A 16,087-nucleotide genomic window follows, 5' to 3' on the forward strand; every position below is an offset into this window, starting at 1 on the left:
GTCATAACCTTTCACTCTACCTAGGTATGGAGACTTAACCTTTCAGTCTACCTGGGTATGGAGTCATAACCTTTCAGTCTACCTAGGTATGGAGTCTTAACCTTTCAGCCTACCTAGGTATGGAGTCTTAACCTTTCAGTCTACCTAGGTATGGAGTCATAACCTTTCAGTCTACCTAGGTATGGAGTCATAGACTCTCAGTCTACCTAGGTATGGAGACTTAACCTTTCAGTCTACCTGGGTATGGAGTCATAACCTTTCAGTCTACCTAGGTATGGAGTCTTAACCTTTCAGTCTACCTAGGTATGGAGTCTTAACCTTTCAGTCTACCTAGGTATGGAGTCATAACCTTTCAGTCTACCTAGGTATGGAGTCATAACCTTTCACTCTACCGAGGTATGGAGGCTTAACCTTTCAGTCTTCCTATGTATGGAGTCATAGACTCTCAGTCTACCTAGGTATGGAGTCATAACCTTTCAGTCTTCCTATGTATGGAGACTTAACCTTTCAGTCTACCTAGGTATGGAGTCATAGACTCTCAGTCTACCTAGGTATGGAGTCATAACCTTTCACTCTACCTAGGTATGGAGGCTTAACCTTTCAGTCTTCCTATGTATGGAGTCATAGACTCTCAGTCTACCTAGGTATGGAGACTTAACCTTTCAGTCTACCTGGGTATGGAGTCATAACCTTTCAGTCTACCTAGGTATGGAGACTTAACCTTTCAGTCTACCTATGTATGGAGACTTAACCTTTCAGTCTACCTAGGTATGGAGTCTTAACCTTTCAGTCTACCTAGGTATGGAGTCTTAACCTTTCAGTCTACCTAGGTATGGAGTCTTAACCTTTCAGTCTACCTAGGTATGGAGTCTTAACCTTTCAGTCTACCTAGGTATGGAGTCTGAACCTTTCAGTCTACCTAGGTATGGAGTCATAACCTTTCAGTCTACCTAGGTATGGAGTCATAACCTTTCAGTCTACCTAGGTATGGAGTCTGAACCTTTCAGTCTACCTAGGTATGGAGTCTGAACCTTTCAGTCTACCTAGGTATGGAGTCATAACCTTTCAGTCTACCTAGGTATGGAGTCTTAACCTTTCAGTCTACCTGGGTATGGAGTCATAACCTTTCAGTCTACCTAGGTATGGAGTCTTAACCTTTCAGTCTACCTAGGTATGGAGTCATAACCTTTCAGTCTACCTAGGTATGGAGTCATAACCTTTCAGTCTACCTAGGTATGGAGTCATAACCTTTCAGTCTACCTAGGTATGGAGACTTAACCTTTCAGTCTACCTAGGTATGGAGTCATAACCTTTCAGTCTACCTAGGTATGGAGTCATAACCTTTCAGTCTACCTAGGTATGGAGACATAACCTTTCAGTCTACCTAGGTATGGAGTCATAACCTTTCAGTCTACCTAGGTATGGAGTCATAACCTTTCAGTCTACCTAGGTATGGAGTCATAACCTTTCAGTCTACTTAGGTATGGAGTCTTAACCTTTCAGTCTACCTAGGTATGGAGTCTTAACCTTTCAGTCTACCTAGGTATGGAGTCTTAACCTTTCAGTCTACCTAGGTATGGAGTCTTAACCTTTCAGTCTACCTAGGTATGGAGTCTTAACCTTTCAGTCTACCTAGGTATGGAGTCTTAAGCTTTCAGTCTACCTAGGTATGGAGTCTTAACCTTTCAGTCTACCTAGGTATGGAGTCTTAACCTTTCAGTCTACCTAGGTATGGAGTCTTAACCTTTCAGTCTACCTAGGTATGGAGTCTTAACCTTTCAGTCTACCTAGGTATTACATTTACATTTAAGTCATTTAGCAGACGCTCTTATCCAGAGCGACTTACAAGTACATACATTCATACTTTTTTTGTACTGGCCCCCCGTGGGAATCGAACCCACACCCCTGGCGTTGCAAGCGCCATGCTCTACCAACTGAGCCACACGGGGCCCTACATGGAGTCATAACCTTTCAGTCTACCTAGGTATGGAGTCATAACCTTTCAGTTTACCTAGGTATGGAGTCATAACCTTTCAGTCTACCTAGGTATGGAGTCTTAACCGTTCAGTCTACCTAGGTATGGAGACTTAACCTTTCAGTCTACCTAGGTATGGAGTCATAACCTTTCAGTCTACCTAGGTATGGAGTCATAACCTTTCAGTCTACCTAGGTATGGAGTCATAACCTTTCAGTCTACCTAGGTATGGAGTCTTAACCTTTCAGTCTACCTGGGTATGGAGTCATAACCTTTCAGTCTACCTAGGTATGGAGTCTTAACCTTTCAGTCTACCTAGGTATGGAGTCATAACCTTTCAGTCTACCTAGGTATGGAGTCATAACCTTTCAGTCTACCTAGGTATGGAGTCATAACCTTTCAGTCTACCTAGGTATGGAGACTTAACCTTTCAGTCTACCTAGGTATGGAGTCTTAACCTTTCAGTCTACCTAGGTATGGAGTCTTAACCTTTCAGTCTACCTAGGTATGGAGTCTTAACCTTTCAGTCTACCTAGGTATGGAGTCTTAAGCTTTCAGTCTACCTAGGTATGGAGTCTTAACCTTTCAGTCTACCTAGGTATGGAGTCTTAACCTTTCAGTCTACCTAGGTATGGAGTCTTAACCTTTCAGTCTACCTAGGTATGGAGTCTTAACCTTTCAGTCTACCTAGGTATGGAGTCTTAACCTTTCAGTCTACCTAGGTATGGAGTCTTAACCTTTCAGTCTACCTAGGTATGGAGTCTTAACCTCTCAGTCTACCTAGGTATGGATACGTTTTCTCATGTTTGACCATCTGGGTCTACACACTACATACTATACTGAACGTCTGGATTGGTTACTTTGGTGTCTTATCATTGGCCTACACTTCACACTAATCCAAATCTGAACATTCCTTGTCATAAAAAAGAAAGATAAATACTCCCAAACTGCTTGTATGGGAACATTGAAGCAGAGAATTGGTCATTGGCCTACACTTCACACTAATCCAAATCTGAACATTCCTTGTCATAAAAAAGAAAGATAAATACTCCCAAACTGCTTGTATGGGAACATTGAAGCAGAGAATGAGTATTTGGCAGTACGGGTGCAGAGGCCAAAGTCTCTCTCAGGTGTCTCCATTCCGTAACTGTCAGCTCTGATTCACAACGAGTCCAAGTTCAATTTACCAACTTCAAAAATGTGGCAGAGTACAAACAACATGTTCTATTGCCATGAAAAGAAAGTACACTACTCGTTCTCTGTTTCAATGGTCCCATACCAGCTTGGGAACAGTGTGACTGTATTTATCTTCATGGTCCTACTCAGTCAGCCATACCTCCATGTTGCTGGGACACTTCAGATTGGGCTGTGACTTGAATTAAAGAAGTTGGGAAACCGTTTCATGGAACTTCTCATACCAGATACCTGTTTTCATTAAAACTCAACTAGTCACAAGTTCATAGATCAATGGTATCGATGGTTGAAAAAAGGAGGAAAAAAATATTTTTGGAACAGGGGAAACCACTGTGCGCATGCGCAGATGCTAAGCTGAGGCTGTTCATCTTTGTCGGTGGCACATGCCCAGCTAGTGTTAGCATGAGGGTTAAGAATCACGTTGTCTTATGGGAAATGCTAACTGTTCACCATCTTAGTAGTGTCTTTCAGCGTAGGCCTAGAATCAGAGATGATTGCAAACAAAAATGTAAAGGCAATCACAACACTAGCTTTGGTTTTAGCTTTGCAACAACTCCTGTTCAGGTTCCAGTTATAGGAGAAGAGTTTAGAACTCCTCCAGTTCCAGTTATAGGAGAAGAGTTTAGAACTCCTCCAGTTCCAGTTATAGGAGAAGAGTTTAGAACTCCTCCAGTTCCAGTTATAGGAGAAGAGTTTAGAACACCTCCAGTTCCAGTTATAGGAGAAGAGTTTACAACAACTCCAGTTCCAGTTATAGGAGAAGAGTTTACAACACCTCCAGTTCCAGTTAAAGGAGAAGAGTTTAGAACACCTCCAGTTCCAGTTATAGGAGACGAGTTTAGAACACCTCCAGTTCCAGTTATAGGAGAAGGGTTTAGAACACCTACAGTTCCAGTTATAGGAGAAGAGTTTAGAACACCTCCAGTTCCAGTTCCAGTTATAGGAGAAGAGTTTAGAACACCTCCAGTTCCAGTTATAGGAGAAGAGTTTAGAACACCTCCAGTTCCAGTTATAGGAGAAGAGTTTAGAACACCTCCAGTTCCAGTTATAGGAGAAGAGTTTACAACACCTCCAGTTCCAGTTAAAGGAGAAGAGTTTAGAGCACCTCCAGTTCCAGTTATAGGAGACGAGTTTAGAACACCTCCAGTTCCAGTTATAGGAGAAGGGTTTAGAACACCTACAGTTCCAGTTATAGGAGAAGAGTTTAGAACACCTCCAGTTCCAGTTCCAGTTATACGAGAAGAGTTTAGAACACCTCCAGTTCCAGTTATAGGAGAAGAGTTTAGAACACCTCCAGTTCCAGTTATAGGAGAAGAGTTTAGAACACCTCCAGTTCCAGTTATAGGAGAAGAGTTTAGAACACCTCCAGTTCCAGTTATAGGAGAAGAGTTTAGAACATCTCCAGTTCCAGTTATAGGAGAAGAGTTTAGAACACCTCCAGTTCCAGTTATAGGAGAAGAGTTTAGAACACCTCCAGTTCCACTTATAGGAGAAGAGTTTAGAACACCTCCAGTTCCAGTGATAGGAGAAGAGTTTAGAACACCTCCAGTTCCACTTATAGGAGAAGAGTTTAGAACACCTCCAGTTCCAGTTATAGGAGAAGAGTTTAGAACACCTACAGTTCCAGTTCCAGTTATAGGAGAAGAGTTTAGAACATCTCCAGTTCAAGTTCCAGTTACAGGAGAAGAGTTTAGAACACCTCCAGTTCCAGTTATAGGAGAAGAGTTTAGAACACCTCTAGTTCCAGTTATAGGAGAAGAGTTTAGAACACCTACAGTTCCAGTTATAGGAGAAGAGTTTAGAACATCTCCAGTTCCAGTTCCAGTTATAGGAGAAGAGTTTAGAACACCTCCAGTTCCAGTTCCAGTTATAGGAGAAGAGTTTAGAACACCTCCAGTTCCAGTTATAGGAGAAGAGTTTAGAACACCTACAGTTCCAGTGATAGGAGAAGAGTTTAGAACACCTCCAGTTCCAGTTATAGGAGAGGAGTTTAGAACACCTACAGTTCCAGTTCCAGTTATAGGAGAAGAGTTTAGAACATCTCCAGTTCCAGTTATAGGAGAAGAGTTTAGAACATCTCCAGTTCCAGTTCCAGTTATAGGAGAAGAGTTTAGAACTCCTCCAGTTCCAGTTATAGGAGAAGAGTTTAGAACATCTACAGTTCCAGTTCCAGTTATAGGAGAAGAGTTTAGAACACCTCCAGTTCCAGTTCCAGTTATAGGAGAAGAGTTTAGAACACCTACAGTTCCAGTTATAGGAGAAGAGTTTAGAACACCTCCAGTTCCAGTTATAGGAGAAGAATTTAGAACACCTACAGTTCCAGTTATAGGAGAAGAGTTTAGAACACCTCCAGTTCCAGTTCCAGTTATAGGAGAAGAGTTTAGAACACCTCCAGTTGCAGTTATAGGAGAAGAGTTTAGAACACCTCCAGTTCCAGTTATAGGAGAAGAGTTTAGAACACCTCCAGTTCCAGTTCTAGTTATAGGAGAAGAGTTTAGAACTCCTCCAGTTCCAGTTATAGGAGAAGAGTTTAGAACTCCTCCAGTTCCAGTTATAGGAGAAGAGTTTAGAACATCTCCAGTTCCAGTTATAGGAGAAGAGTTTAGAACATCTCCAGTTCCAGTTATAGGAGAAGAGTTTAGAACACCTCTAGTTCCAGTTCCAGTTATAGGAGAAGAGTTTAGAACACCTCCAGTTCCAGTTCCAGTTATAGGAGAAGAGTTTAGAACACCTCCAGCTCCAGTTATAGGAGAAGAGTTTAGAACACCTCTAGTTCCAGTTCCAGTTATAGGAGAAGAGTTTAGAACACCTCCAGTTCCAGTTATAGGAGAAGAGTTTAGAACATCTGCAGTTCCAGTTATAGGAGAAGAGTTTAGAACATCTCCAGTTCCAGTTATAGGAGAAGAGTTTAGAACATCTCCAGTTCCAGTTATAGGAGAAGAGTTTAGAACATCTGCAGTACCAGTTATAGGAGAAGAGTTTAGAACACCTCCAGTTCAAGTTATAGGAGAAGAGTTTAAAACACCTCCAGTTCCAGTTATAGGAGAAGAGTTTAAAACACCTACAGTTCCAGTTATAGGAGAAGAGTTTAGAACATCTCCAGTTCCAGTTCCAGTTATAGGAGAAGAGTTTAGAACACCTCCAGTTCCAGTTCCAGTTATAGGAGAAGAGTTTAGAACACCTCCAGTTCCAGTTCCAGTTATAGGAGAAGAATTTAGAACACCTACAGTTCCAGTGATAGGAGAAGAGTTTAGAACACCTCCAGTTCCAGTTATAGGAGAGGAGTTTAGAACACCTACAGTTCCAGTTCCAGTTATAGGAGAAGAGTTTAGAACATCTCCAGTTCCAGTTATAGGAGAAGAGTTTAGAACATCTCCAGTTCCAGTTCCAGTTATAGGAGAAGAGTTTAGAACTCCTCCAGTTCCAGTTATAGGAGAAGAGTTTAGAACACCTACAGTTCCAGTTCCAGTTATAGGAGAAGAGTTTAGAACACCTCCAGTTCCAGTTATAGGAGAAGAGTTTAGAACACCTACAGTTCCAGTTATAGGAGAAGAGTTTAGAACACCTCCAGTTCCAGTTATAGGAGAAGAGTTTAGAACACCTACAGTTCCAGTTATAGGAGAAGAGTTTAGAACACCTCCAGTTCCAGTTCCAGTTATAGGAGAAGAGTTTAGAACACCTCCAGTTCCAGTTATAGGAGAAGAGTTTAGAACACCTCCAGTTCCAGTTATAGGAGAAGAGTTTAGAACACCTCCAGTTCCAGTTATAGGAGAAGAGTTTAGAACTCCTCCAGTTCCAGTTATAGGAGAAGAGTTTAGAACTCCTCCAGTTCCAGTTATAGGAGAAGAGTTTAGAACACCTCCAGTTCCAATAATAGGAGAAGAGTTTAGAACACCTCCAGTTCCACTTATAGGAGAAGAGTTTAGAACACCTCCAGTTCCAGTTCCAGTTATAGGAGAAGAGTTTAGAACACCTCCAGTTCCAGTTCCAGTTATAGGAGAAGAGTTTAGAACACCTCCAGTTCCAGTTATAGGAGAAGAGTTTAGAACACCTCCAGTTCCAGTTATAGGAGAAGAGTTTAGAACACCTCCAGTTCCAGTTCCAGTTATAGGAGAAGAGTTTAGAACACCTACAGTTCCAGTTATAGGAGAAGAGTTTAGAACACCTACAGTTCCAGTTCCAGTTATAGGAGAAGAGTTTAGAACACCTACAGTTCCAGTTATAGGAGAAGAGTTTAGAACACCTACAGTTCCAGTTCCAGTTAAAGGAGAAGAGTTTAGAACATCTCCAGTTCCAGTTATAGGAGAAGAGTTTAGAACACCTCCAGTTCCAGTTATAGGAGAAGAGTTTAGAACATCTCCAGTTCCTGTTATAGGAGAAGAGTTTAGAACACCTACAGTTCCAGTTATAGGAGAAGAGTTTAGAACACCTCCAGTTCCAGTTATAGGAGAAGAGTTTAGAACACCTCCAGTTCCAGTTCCAGTTATAGGAGAAGAGTTTAGAACATCTCCAGTTCCAGTTATAGGAGAAGAGTTTAGAACACCTCCAGTTCCAGTTATAGGAGAAGAGTTTAGAACATCTCCAGTTCCAGTTATAGGAGAAGAGTTTAGAACACCTCCAGTTCCAGTTATAGGAGAAGAGTTTAGAACATCTCCAGTTATAGGAGAAGAGTTTAGAACACCTCCAGTTACAGTTCCAGTTATAGGAGAAGAGTTTAGAACACCTCCAGTTCCAGTTATAGGAGAAGAGTTTAGAACACCTACAGTTCCAGTTATAGGAGAAGAGTTTAGAACACCTACAGTTCCAGCTATAGGAGAAGAGTTTAGAACATCTCCAGTTCCAGTTATAGGAGAAGAGTTTAGAACACCTCCAGTTCCAGTTATAGGAGAAGAGTTTAGAACACCTCCAGTTCGAGTGATAGGAGAAGAGTTTAGAACACCTCCAGTTCCAGTTATAGGAGAAGAGTTTAGAACACCTCCAGTTCCAGCTATAGGAGAAGAGTTTAGAATACCTCCAGTTCCAGTGATAGGAGAAGAGTTTAGAACACCTCCAGTTCCAGTTATAGGAGAAGAGTTTAGAACACCTCCAGTTATAGGAGAAGAGTTTAGAACACCTCCAGTTCCAGTGATAGGAGAAGAGTTTAGAACACCTCCAGTTCCAGTTATAGGAGAAGAGTTTAGAACACCTCCAGTTATAGGAGAAGAGTTTAGAACATCTGCAGTTCCAGTTATAGGAGACGGGTTTAGAACACCTCCAGTTCCAGTTATAGGAGACGGGTTTAGAACACCTACAGTTCCAGTTATAGGAGAAGAGTTTAGAACACCTCCAGTTCCAGTTATAGGAGACGGGTTTAGAACACCTCCAGTTCCAGTTATAGGAGACGGGTTTAGAACACCTACAGTTCCAGTTATAGGAGAAGAGTTTAGAACACCTCCAGTTCCAGTTATAGGAGAAGAGTTTAGAACATCTGCAGTTCCAGTTATAGGAGAAGAGTTTAGAACACCTACAGTTCCAGTTATAGGAGAAGAGTTTAGAACACCTACAGTTCCAGCTATAGGAGAAGAGTTTAGAACATCTCCAGTTCCAGTTATAGGAGAAGAGTTTAGAACACCTCCAGTTCCAGTTATAGGAGAAGAGTTTAGAACACCTCCAGTTCCAGTGATAGGAGAAGAGTTTAGAACACCTCCAGTTCCAGTTATAGGAGAAGAGTTTAGAACACCTCCAGTTCCAGCTATAGGAGAAGAGTTTAGAACACTTTCAGTTCCAGTGATAGGAGAAGAGTTTAGAACACCTCCAGTTCCAGTTATAGGAGAAGAGTTTAGAATACCTCCAGTTATAGGAGAAGAGTTTAGAACACCTCCAGTTCCAGTTATAGGAGAAGAGTTTAGAACACCTACAGTTCCAGTGATAGGAGAAGAGTTTAGAACACCTCCAGTTCCAGTGATAGGAGAAGAGTTTAGAACACCTCCAGTTCCAGTTATAGGAGAAGAGTTTAGAACACCTACAGTTCCAGTTCCAGTTATAGGAGAAGAGTTTAGAACATCTCCAGTTCCAGTTATAGGAGAAGAGTTTAGAACATCTGCAGTTCCAGTTATAGGAGAAGAGTTTAGAACATCTCCAGTTCCAGTTATAGGAGAAGAGTTTAGAACACCTCCAGTTCCAGCTACAGGAGAAGAGTTTAGAACACCTCCAGTTCCAGTTATAGGAGAAGAGTTTAGAACACCTACAGTTCCAGTTATAGGAGAAGAGTTTATAACACCTCCAGTTCCAGTTCCAGTTAAAGGAGAAGAGTTTAGAACACCTACAGTTCCAGTTATAGGAGAAGAGTTTAGAACATCTCCAGTTCCAGTTATAGGAGAAGAGTTTAGAACACCTCCAGTTCCAGTTATAGGAGAAGAGTTTAGAACACCTCCAGTTCCAGTTCCAGTTATAGGAGAAGAGTTTAGAACACCTCCAGTTCCAGTTATAGGAGAAGAGTTTAGAACACCTCTAGTTCCAGTTATAGGAGAAGAGTTTAGAACACCTCCAGTTCCAGTTATAGGAGAAGAGTTTAGAACACCTCCAGTTCCAGTTCCAGTTATAGGAGAAGAGTTTAGAACTCCTCCAGTTCCAGTTCCAGTTATAGGAGAAGAGTTTAGAACACCTCCAGTTCCAGTTCCAGTTATAGGAGAGGAGTTTAGAACACCTCCAGTTCCAGTTATAGGAGAAGAGTTTAGAACACCTCCAGTTCCAGTTATAGGAGAAGAGTTTAGAACACCTCCAGTTCTTGTTCCAGTTATAGGAGAAGAGTTTAGAACACCTCCAGTTCCAGTTATAGGAGAGGAGTTTAGAACACCTACAGTTCCAGTTCCAGTTATAGGAGAAGAGTTTAGAACATCTCCAGTTCCAGTTATAGGAGAAGAGTTTAGAACATCTCCAGTTCCAGTTATAGGAGAAGAGTTTAGAACACCTCCAGTTCCAGTTATAGGATAAGAGTTTAGAACACCTACAGTTCCAGTTCCAGTTATAGGAGAAGAGTTTAGAACACCTCCAGTTCCAGTTATAGTAGAAGAGTTTAGAACACCTACAGTTCCAGTTATAGGAGAAGAGTTTAGAACACCTCCAGTTCCAGTTATAGGAGAAGAGTTTAGAACACATACAGTTCCAGTTCCAGTTATAGGAGAAGAGTTTAGAACACCTACAGTTCCATTTATAGGAGAAGAGTTTAGAACATCTCCAGTTCCAGTTATAGGAGAAGAGTTTAGAACACCTCCAGTTCCAGTTATAGGAGAAGAGTTTAGAACATCTCCAGTTATAGGAGAAGAGTTTAGAACACCTCCAGTTACAGTTCCAGTTATAGGAGAAGAGTTTAGAACACCTCCAGTTCCAGTTATAGGAGAAGAGTTTAGAACACCTACAGTTCCAGTTATAGGAGAAGAGTTTAGAACACCTACAGTTCCAGTGATAGGAGAAGAGTTTAGAACACCTCCAGTTCCAATGATAGGAGAAGAGTTTAGAACACCTCCAGTTCCAGTTATAGGAGAAGAGTTTAGAACACCTCCAGTTATAGGAGAAGAGTTTAGAACACCTCCAGTTATAGGAGAAGAGTTTAGAACACCTCCAGTTCCAGTTATAGGAGAAGAGTTTAGAACATCTCCAGTTCCAGTGATAGGAGAAGAGTTTAGAACATCTCCAGTTCCAGTTATAGGAGAAGAGTTTAGAACATCTGCAGTACCAGTTATAGGAGAAGAGTTTAGAACACCTCCAGTTCCATTTATAGGAGAAGAGTTTAGAACATCTGCAGTTCCAGTTATAGGAGAAGAGTTTAGAACATCTCCAGTTCCAGTTATAGGAGAAGAGTTTAGATCATCTCCAGTTCCAGTTATAGGAGAAGAGTTTAGAACATCTCCAGTTCCAGTTATAGGAGACGGGTTTAGAACACCTACAGTTCCAGTTATAGGAGAAGAGTTTAGAACATCTGCAGTTACAGTTATAGGAGACGGGTTTAGAACACCTACAGTTCCAGTTATAGGAGAAGAGTTTAGAACACCTCCAGTTCCAGTTATAGGAGAAGAGTTTAGAACATCTCCAGTTCCAGTTATAGGAGAAGAGTTTAGAACACCTCCAGTTCCAGTTATAGGAGACGGGTTTAGAACACCTCCAGTTCCAGTTATAGGAGACGGGTTTAGAACACCTACAGTTCCAGTTATAGGAGAAGAGTTTAGAACACCTCCAGTTCCAGTTATAGGAGACGGGTTTAGAACACCTCCAGTTCCAGTTATAGGAGACGGGTTTAGAACACCTACAGTTCCAGTTATAGGAGAAGAGTTTAGAACACCTCCAGTTCAGGTTATTGGAGAAGAGTTTAGAACATCTGCAGTTCCAGTTATAGGAGAAGAGTTTAGAACACCTACAGTTCCAGTTACAGGAGAAGAGTTTAGAACACCTACAGTTCCATTTATAGGAGAAGAGTTTAGAACATCTCCAGTTCCAGTTATAGGAGAAGAGTTTAGAACACCTCCAGTTCCAGTTATAGGAGAAGAGTTTAGAACATCTCCAGTTATAGGAGAAGAGTTTAGAACACCTCCAGTTACAGTTCCAGTTATAGGAGAAGAGTTTAGAACACCTCCAGTTCCAGTTATAGGAGAAGAGTTTAGAACACCTACAGTTCCAGTTATAGGAGAAGAGTTTAGAACACCTACAGTTCCAGTGATAGGAGAAGAGTTTAGAACACCTCCAGTTCCAATGATAGGAGAAGAGTTTAGAACACCTCCAGTTCCAGTTATAGGAGAAGAGTTTAGAACACCTCCAGTTATAGGAGAAGAGTTTAGAACACCTCCAGTTATAGGAGAAGAGTTTAGAACACCTCCAGTTACAGTTGTAGGAGAAGAGTTTAGAACACCTACAGTTCCAGTGATAGGAGAAGAGTTTAGAACATCTCCAGTTCCAGTTCCAGTTATAGGAGAAGAGTTTAGAACACCTCCAGTTCCAGTTATAGGAGAAGAGTTTAGAACACCTCCAGTTCCAGTTATAGGAGAAGAGTTTAGAACACCTACAGTTCCAGTTATAGGAGACGAGTTTAGAACATCTCCAGTTCCAGTTATAGGAGAAGAGTTTAGAACACCTCCAGTTCCAGTTATAGGAGAAGAGTTTAGAACATCTCCAGTTCCAGTGATAGGAGAAGAGTTTAGAACATCTCCAGTTCCAGTTATAGGAGAAGAGTTTAGAACATCTGCAGTACCAGTTATAGGAGAAGAGTTTAGAACACCTCCAGTTCCATTTATAGGAGAAGAGTTTAGAACATCTGCAGTTCCAGTTATAGGAGAAGAGTTTAGAACATCTCCAGTTCCAGTTATAGGAGAAGAGTTTAGATCATCTCCAGTTCCAGTTATAGGAGAAGAGTTTAGAACATCTCCAGTTCCAGTTATAGGAGACGGGTTTTGAACACCTACAGTTCCAGTTATAGGAGAAGAGTTTAGAACATCTGCAGTTACAGTTATAGGAGACGGGTTTAGAACACCTACAGTTCCAGTTATAGGAGAAGAGTTTAGAACACCTCCAGTTCCAGTTATAGGAGAAGAGTTTAGAACATCTCCAGTTCCAGTTATAGGAGAAGAGTTTAGAACACCTCCAGTTCCAGTTATAGGAGACGGGTTTAGAACACCTCCAGTTCCAGTTATAGGAGACGGGTTTAGAACACCTACAGTTCCAGTTATAGGAGAAGAGTTTAGAACACCTCCAGTTCCAGTTATAGGAGACGGGTTTAGAACACCTCCAGTTCCAGTTATAGGAGACGGGTTTAGAACACCTACAGTTCCAGTTATAGGAGAAGAGTTTAGAACACCTCCAGTTCCAGTTATTGGAGAAGAGTTTAGAACATCTGCAGTTCCAGTTATAGGAGAAGAGTTTAGAACACCTACAGTTCCAGTTACAGGAGAAGAGTTTAGAACACCTACAGTTCCAGCTATAGTAGAAGAGTTTAGAACATCTCCAGTTCCAGTTATAGGAGAAGAGTTTAGAACACCTCCAGTTCCAGTTATAGGAGAAGAGTTTAGAACACCTCCAGTTCCAGTGATAGGAGAAGAGTTTAGAACACCTCCAGTTCCAGTTATAGGAGAAGAGTTTAGAACACCTCCAGTTCCAGCTATAGGAGAAGAGTTTAGAACACCTCCAGTTCCAGTGATAGGAGAAGAGTTTAGAACACCTCCAGTTCCAGTTATAGGAGAAGAGTTTAGAATACCTCCAGTTATAGGAGAAGAGTTTAGAACACCTCCAGTTCCAGTTATAGGAGAAGAGTTTAGAACACCTACAGTTCCAGTGATAGGAGAAGAGTTTAGAACACCTCCAGTTCCAGTGATAGGAGAAGAGTTTAGAACACCTCCAGTTCCAGTTATAGGAGAAGAGTTTAGAACACCTACAGTTCCAGTTCCAGTTATAGGAGAAGAGTTTAGAACATCTCCAGTTCCAGTTATAGGAGAAGAGTTTAGAACATCTGCAGTTCCAGTTATAGGAGAAGAGTTTAGAACATCTCCAGTTCCAGTTATAGGAGAAGAGTTTAGAACACCTCCAGTTCCAGTTATAGGAGAAGAGTTTAGAACATCTGCAGTTCCAGCTATAGGAGAAGAGTTTAGAACATCTCCAGTTCCAGCTACAGGAGAAGAGTTTAGAACACCTCCAGTTCCAGTTATAGGAGAAGAGTTTAGAACACCTACAGTTCCAGTTATAGGAGAAGAGTTTATAACACCTCCAGTTCCAGTTCCAGTTAAAGGAGAAGAGTTTAGAACACCTACAGTTCCAGTTATAGGAGAAGAGTTTAGAACATCTCCAGTTCCAGTTATAGGAGAAGAGTTTAGAACACCTCCAGTTCCAGTTATAGGAGAAGAGTTTAGAACACCTCCAGTTCCAGTTCCAGTTATAGGAGAAGAGTTTAGAACACCTCCAGTTCCAGTTATAGGAGAAGAGTTTAGAACACCTCTAGTTCCAGTTATAGGAGAAGAGTTTAGAACACCTCCAGTTCCAGTTATAGGAGAAGAGTTTAGAACACCTCCAGTTCCAGTTCCAGTTATAGGAGAAGAGTTTAGAACTCCTCCAGTTCCAGTTCCAGTTATAGGAGAAGAGTTTAGAACACCTCCAGTTCCAGTTCCAGTTATAGGAGAGGAGTTTAGAACACCTCCAGTTCCAGTTATAGGAGAAGAGTTTAGAACACCTCCAGTTCCAGTTATAGGAGAAGAGTTTAGAACACCTCCAGTTCTTGTTCCAGTTATAGGAGAAGAGTTTAGAACACCTCCAGTTCCAGTTATAGGAGAGGAGTTTAGAACACCTACAGTTCCAGTTCCAGTTATAGGAGAAGAGTTTAGAACATCTCCAGTTCCAGTTATAGGAGAAGAGTTTAGAACATCTCCAGTTCCAGTTATAGGAGAAGAGTTTAGAACACCTCCAGTTCCAGTTATAGGATAAGAGTTTAGAACACCTACAGTTCCAGTTCCAGTTATAGGAGAAGAGTTTAGAACACCTCCAGTTCCAGTTATAGGAGAAGAGTTTAGAACACCTACAGTTCCAGTTATAGGAGAAGAGTTTAGAACACCTCCAGTTCCAGTTATAGGAGAAGAGTTTAGAACACCTACAGTTCCAGTTCCAGTTATAGGAGAAGAGTTTAGAACACCTCCAGTTCCAGTTATAGGAGAAGAGTTTAGAACACCTCCAGTTCCAGTTATAGGAGAAGAGTTTAGAACACCTACAGTTCCAGTTATAGGAGAAGAGTTTAGAACACCTACAGTTCCAGTTATAGGAGAAGAGTTTAGAACACCTACAGTTCCAGTTATAGGAGAAGAGTTTAGAACACCTACAGTTCCAGTTATAGGAGAAGAGTTTAGAACACCTACAGTTCCAGTTATAGGAGAAGAGTTTAGAACACCTCCAGTTCCAGTTATAGGAGAAGAGTTTAGAACACCTACAGTTCCAGTTCCAGTTATAGGAGAAGAGTTTAGAACACCTACAGTTCCATTTATAGGAGAAGAGTTTAGAACATCTCCAGTTCCAGTTATAGGAGAAGAGTTTAGAACACCTCCAGTTCCAGTTATAGGAGAAGAGTTTAGAACACCTACAGTTCCAGTTCCAGTTATAGGAGAAGAGTTTAGAACACCTACAGTTCCATTTATAGGAGAAGAGTTTAGAACATCTCCAGTTCCAGTTATAGGAGAAGAGTTTAGAACACCTCCAGTTCTAGTTATAGGAGAAGAGTTTAGAACACCTACAGTTCCAGTTATAGGAGAAGAGTTTAGAACACCTCCAGTTCCAGTTATAGGAGAAGAGTTTAGAACACCTACAGTTCCAGTTCCAGTTATAGGAGAAGAGTTTAGAACACCTCCAGTTCCAGTTATAGGAGAAGAGTTTAGAAGCTCTAATGCTTTTATCTGCTGGTTCCTATGCAGTCTCAACTCTCCTCTCCCCTTTCCCCTCCCCCCTTCCCTCTCCACTCCTCTCCTCCCCCCTCCTTCCCTATCCACTCCCCTCCCCCCTCCTCTCCTCCCCTCTCATCCTCTCCTCTCGTCTTCCCTCCCCTCCTCCCCTTTCATCCTCTCGTCTCGTTTCCTCTCCCCTCCACCCATCCCATCCTCTTGTCTTCCCTCCCCTCCTCTCCTCCCTCCCTCCCTCCCTCCCCTCTCATACTCTCCTCTCGTCTTCCTTCCACTACCCTCCTCTCCTCCCCTCATCTCGTCTCCTCTCCTCTCGTCTTCGCTCCCCTCCTCTCCTCCCTCCTCTCCTCTCGTCTTCCCTCCCCTCCCCTCCTCTCCTCTCCTCTCCTCTCGTCTTCCCTCCCCTCCTCTCCTCCCTCCTCTCGTCTTCCCTCCACTCCCCTCCTCTCCTCCCCTCTCTTTCTCAGTCAGTCAGTTATTTGATGTTAGTAAGTCCAGACACCCAGTCAGCAGGACCAGATGC

At 41.9% G+C, this 16,087-nt stretch overlaps 1 protein-coding gene and 1 non-coding gene across 3 annotated transcripts in view; one reads left to right on the forward strand and one right to left on the reverse strand.

Moving 5' to 3' along the window:
* LOC129858464 (gamma-aminobutyric acid receptor subunit beta-2-like) overlaps nt 1–16,087 on the forward strand; it is a 94,776-nt gene that overhangs the window by 32,496 nt on the left and 46,193 nt on the right. The gene's annotated exons all lie outside the window — the stretch shown is intronic.
* Nucleotides 1,876–1,951, reverse strand: trnaa-ugc (transfer RNA alanine (anticodon UGC)). Its single transcript has one exon. It is a non-coding gene; the product is annotated as a tRNA-Ala (tRNA).

Source organism: Salvelinus fontinalis, chromosome 6, assembly GCF_029448725.1.
Source record: "Salvelinus fontinalis isolate EN_2023a chromosome 6, ASM2944872v1, whole genome shotgun sequence".
In the NCBI taxonomy this organism is placed as follows: domain Eukaryota; kingdom Metazoa; phylum Chordata; class Actinopteri; order Salmoniformes; family Salmonidae; genus Salvelinus; species Salvelinus fontinalis.